This window comes from Otolemur garnettii, unplaced genomic scaffold (genome assembly GCF_000181295.1).
Source record: "Otolemur garnettii isolate 467f Iridium unplaced genomic scaffold, OtoGar3 scaffold00182, whole genome shotgun sequence".
Taxonomy (NCBI): Eukaryota; Metazoa; Chordata; class Mammalia; order Primates; family Galagidae; genus Otolemur; species Otolemur garnettii.
Genome location: NW_003852577.1, coordinates 2548976 through 2554634, shown reverse-complemented (window position 1 = coordinate 2554634; position 5659 = coordinate 2548976). Strand labels below are relative to the sequence as shown.

The 5659-nt window shown below is 40.2% G+C and overlaps 1 protein-coding gene and 1 pseudogene across 1 annotated transcript in view; one reads left to right on the top strand and one right to left on the bottom strand.

The window, feature by feature from the left end:
• TNFRSF13B (TNF receptor superfamily member 13B) overlaps positions 1–5659 on the bottom strand; it is a 32795-nt gene that overhangs the window by 16817 nt on the left and 10319 nt on the right. The window lies entirely within an intron of this gene.
• LOC100954982 lies at positions 271–1449 on the top strand (annotated as a pseudogene).

The window sequence follows — 5659 nt, the reverse complement described above, 5'->3', positions numbered from 1 at the left end:
TTGAGGCTGCCGTGAGCTACGATGATGTCACTGCACTCCAGCCTGAGTAACAGAGTAGGACTCTTGTCTCTCAAAAAAAAAAAAAAAAAAAATAAGAAGAAGAAGAAGAAAAAAGCAAAAAGAAAAAGAAAAGGTTTTTAAAAAATGTTTTAAAAAAGAAAAATAAATTTAAAAAATTAATAAAAACTGGACTCTGGCCCCAGGGGATGTGCGGAGCAGACCCGTGGTAGGACCAGAGGAGTAAAAGCAGCAAGTACCAATTTAGCAACAATGTGAGCAGAAGTGGAGACCTCAGAGGGGTAGAGAGTCAGAGAAAAAGAACTCTGGGGCCTCAGAGAAGGACAGCCACATCAGAATGGCTGACCTCTTCAAGCTCCTGAAGGAGGCACATCTGCTGAGGCAGAAAACACCCAGTTTGCCAAGGACTTCTTGGAAGGCAACATTAAGAAGGAGCTATTTGGTGGCACCTGTGGCTCAGTGGGTAGGGTGCCAGCCCCATATATGGTGCGTGGTGGGTTCAAACCCAGCCCCGGCCAAACTGCAACAAAAAAATAGCTGGGCGTTGTGGTGGGTGCCTGTAGTCCCAGCTACTTGGGAGGCTGAGACAAGAGAATTGCCTAAGCCTAAGAGGTGGAGGTTGCTGTGAACTGTGACACCACAGCACTCTACTGAGGATGATAAAGTGACACTCTGTCTCTAAAAAAAAAAAAAAAGAAGAAGGAGCTATTTAAGCTGGCCACCTCTGTGCTTTACTTCACATATTCAGGCCTCGAGGGGGAAATGGACCACTCAGCCTTTGCTCCCTTATACTTCCCCACAGAGCTACCAGAAAGAGGTGCTGACCAAGGACATGGAGTATTTCTTTGGTGAAAAGTGGGAGGAACAGGTACAGTGCTCTGAGGCTGCCCAAAAGTATGTGGATCGGATCCACCATATAAGGCAGAGTGAGCAGGAGTTACTGGTAGCCCATGCGTACACCCATATACATGGGGGACCTCTCTGGGGGCCAGGTGCTGAAGACAGTGGCTCAGCAAGTACTAAAACTCTCCAGCACAGGGGAAGGGACCCAGATCTACCTGTTTATAAATGTGGACAATGCCCAGCAGTTCAAGCCAGGCCAGGATGGACACCCTGGACCTGAACCTGAAGACCACAAACAGGACTGTGGCGGAAGCAGCAAGGCTTTCCATACAGCACACAGGCATTCAATGGACTGGACCAGGCTGGCTCCACACTTGCCAGAAAGGCATTGGAGGATGAGCTCCCTGTGCATGATGGGAAAGGAGATGTGTGGAAATGCCCCTACAATGTTGCCAGCAAGATAAAGGTGCCCTGGAAAGCTGTCCCTTCCCAGCAGCCGTGACTGTGCCAAGGAAGCCTTGCCTCCCATTTGTTCTGGCCATTGGTGTGGCCCTGGCTGCTGGCTGCTCAGCCTGGTGTTACATGTGAAGGATCCATCATGCCATGCCAGCATCTTCCTCCTATATGACCACTGGCTCACCACCATCTCTACCCCTGACTGAATTACCACCTCAGGTGACTTTTTAAAAATGCTGAGTTTGGGAAAACAGGCAACTAGTAAAAGCCAGGTGCTAGAGAAAAAAATTAACAAAACTCCCAAAATGTCTTTCCATAGGTGAATGTATAAATAAACTGTGGTACATCCAGACAATGGAATATTATTTGATGCCTGAAGGACATCAGCTTCCACACTGAAAGAGCCCCTCAATGAGCTATCAAGCCACAAAGGGCCTTGGGGGTAACCTGAAATGCATCGTACTCAGTGAGAGGCATAAAGCTAAGGTCTACTGCGTGATTCCAACTCTATGACATTCTGGAAAAGTCAAAACTATGTAAAAAATAAAAGATCCACGGTTCCTAGGAGTTAAGAGAGGGAGGGATGAAGAGGCAGAGCACAGACGACATTTACGGCAGTGAGACTGCTCTAATTATATATAACATTATATAACATTATAGTATGACGCTATAATGGTGAATGTTCAGTATACATTTACCCAAACCCACAGAATGGGCACCACCAAGAGTGAAGTCTAGTGTACATGATGCACTTTGAGTGATAAGGATGTGTCAATGTTGGTTCATTGATCATAACAAGTCTGCCGCTGTGATGGGGATATTGACAGAGGGAGAAGCTATGTGTGGGCGAGTGGGCAGGGGTGTATGGGAACTCTGGGCTTTTGCTCAATTTTTCTGTGAGCCTAAAACTACTCGAAAAATAGCCTGTTTTCTTTTTTAAAAAACCAAACAAATTTTAGAACTGAAAAATCCAGTAACTGAAGTGAAAAACTCAGTGAAGGAATCTATCAGCAAATTTGAACAGGCAAAAGAAAGGGTCAGTAAACTTAAAGATAAGATAATTAAAATAATTGTGGAGCAGAAATTTTAAAAGATTAAGAAAAATCAAACAGAGCCTGAGGGACCTGTGGGACCCCACCAAATGTTCCAATGTGTACTTGTAGGAGTTCCAGAAGAGGAGTGAAAAGGACAGAGAAAATGTTTGAACGTATAATTTCCAAAATTTCCCAAGTCAAAGGAAATATGCCATTATACAAACTCCAAAAAAAAAAAGTTCAACAAAATCCAAACAGGAAAACTCAAAGAAATCCATACTAAGACATGTAACAAAACTGTGGGAACCCAAGAACAGAGAAAGAATTATGAAAGCCAGCAAGAAGGAAGCACCTTGCTGTGTATAAGAGAGCCTCAAGGAGATAGACAGCTGATTTCTCCTCAGAACCGCAGAAGCCAGGAGGTAGTGGGATGATGCATTTAAAGTCCCAATAGAAAACAAAACAAAACAAAACAAAACAAAAAACCTACCTGTCAAACAGGAATTGCAAATTCCACTGCAAAATTATCTTTTAATAATGAAAGAGAAATTAAAGACATTTCCAGATAAGCAGATTCTGAGGAGTGCATTGGTAGTAGATCTGCCCTGTGAGAAATGCTAAGCAGATCTTTCATACTGAAACAAAAGTATACTGCACAGTACCTTAAAGTTAGAAGAAAAAATTACAAACACTGTAAAGGTGACTGTATAAGAAAATGCAAAAGCCAGAATTATTATATTTTTGGTTTGGTTTGTAACTCTTATTTTTTCCTATATGATTTAATAGGCAAAGAATAAAATAAGGATTACAAATTTATGTTAATGATCATACAACCTACAAAGGTGTAATCTGCAACACTAACAATGTAGAGAAGGGACAGTAATGTATAAGAACAGAGTTTTTGTATCCTATGAAACTAAATTGGCATTATTCAAACTAGGGTTTTATAATTTAAGATGTTAATTGTAATACTCAAGGTAACCTATAAGAAAATAACTAAAAAATGTACAGAAAAAGAAAGAAAGAGGAACTCAAAATGATATACTACCAAAAAAAAAAATTAACAAAATACAAAACTGGAGGAATGGAAGAACCAAAAACATATAAGACATACAGAAAACAAATAGCAGAAATAAATCCTTATTGGTAATAATATTAAATGTAAATGAACTGAACTCTGCTATTAAAAAGCAGAATTGGGCTCAGCACTCGTAGCTTGGTGGTTAGGGTACTGGCTGCATGCACCAGGGCTGGTGGGTTCAAACCTGGCCCAGGGCCTGCACAACAACAATGACAATAACAACAACAACAACAACAACAAAAATAGCCAGGTGCTGTGGCGGGTGCCTATAGTCTCAGCTACATGGGAGGCTGAGGCAAGAAAATCACTTAAGCCCAAGAGTTTGAGGTTGCTGTGAGCTGTGATGCCATAGCAATCTACCAAGGGCGACTCAGTAAGACTCTGTCTCTAAAATCAATCAATCAATAAATAAAAATAAAATAAAATAAATAAAAAACTGAAATATTGGCAGATTGGATTTTTAAAACTCTACAGTATTATCTATATACTAACTATAAGATACTTACTTTATTATTTTTTTCTTTTCCTTTTTTGTTTTTGAGACAGAATCTTGCTCTGTCATTCCAGCTTTAGAGTGCTTCGTAGTTTCTTGCAACCTCAAACTCCTGGGTTCAAGTGATTCCCCCACCTCAGCCTCCTGAGTAGCTGGGACTACAGATGCATGCAACCACACCTGCTTAAATTTTTTTTTTTTTTAATAGACAGAATTTCACTTTGTCACCCTTGGTAGAGTGCCATGGCATCACAGCTCACTGCAACCTCCAGCACTCGGGTTTAGGTGATTCTCTTGCCTCAGCCTCCTGAGTAGCTGGAACTACAGGTGCCCACCACAATACCTGGCTATTTTTTTGTTGCAATTTGGCTGGGGCCGGGTTTGAACCCACCACCCTTGGTATATGGGGCTAGCACCCTACTTGCTGAGCCTCAGGTGCCACCCAATTTTTTTCTATTTTTTATCAAGATGAGGTCTCACTTTTGCTCAGGTTGGTTTCAAACTCCTGGCCTCAAGCCATCCTCCCGCCTCAGCCTCCTGAGTAGCTGGGACTACAGGTGCATGCCACCACACCTGGCTAATTTTTTTCTATTTTTTTGTCAAGATGAGGTCTCACTTTTTCTCAGGTTGGTCTCAAATTCCTGACCTCAAGTGATCCTCCTGCTTCAGCCTCCCAGAGTGTTAGGATTACAGGTGTGAACCACCCTGCTTGCCCAAGAGACTTACTTTAAAGCAAAGGATATAAAAGTTAAAGTTAAAAGTAAAAGGCTGGAAAAAAGATATTTCATGCAAATAGTAACCAAATGAGTGCTGAGACAGCTATATTATTATCAGACAAAATAGATTAAAAAAAGCTATGAGACAAAGAAAGTCAATATATATTGATAAAGGGGACATAGCAAAAAGATGTAGCAATTATATATGCACCTAATGACAGTGTCCCAGAAACATATGACACAATTGAAAGGAGAAATACTATATAAGTAGTTTGACACTAATTTGGGATATTTCAATAAAAGTATCTTTCAATAAAAGAACAAATGAACAGACCCGTAAGAAAATAAGAAGATGTGAACCACAAATCCATTTGACCCAGCAGGCATAATAGGACACTAACCACTGCAGAATGCACTTTCCTCTCAAATGGAACATTCTCCAGACTAGACCATGTATTAGGACACAAAACTAGTCTTGATAAGTAAAATGATTAAAATAATTTAGAGTATCTTTTCTTATCACCATGGTATAAAACTAGAAATCAATAACAGAAGGAAAGCTGGAAGATTCACAAATATGTGGAAATTAAATAATACTTTTAACAATCAGTCAAAGAAGAAATGACAAGGGAAATTAGAAAATGTCTTGAGACAAATGAAAATGAAAACACATGTTAAAAGTCATGGGATATAACAAAGGCCACTCAAAAAGGGAAATTTAGGTAAATGCATATGCCAAAAAAGAATTGTCAAATTATAACCTAATTACACACTCTGAGGAAAAAGAAAAATAAAAGCAAACTAAACCCAAACTTAGAAGAAGGAAAGAAATAATAAAGATCAGAGCAGAGATAAATAAAATAGAGAAAAGAAAAATAACAGAAAATCAATAAAACCAAAATTTGGCTCTTTGTTTGTTTTTTGTTTGTTTGTTTGTTTTTTGAGACAGAGCCTCAAGCTGTCCCCCCTGGGTAGAGTGCCGTGGCATCACAACTCACAGCAACCTCCTACTCCTGGG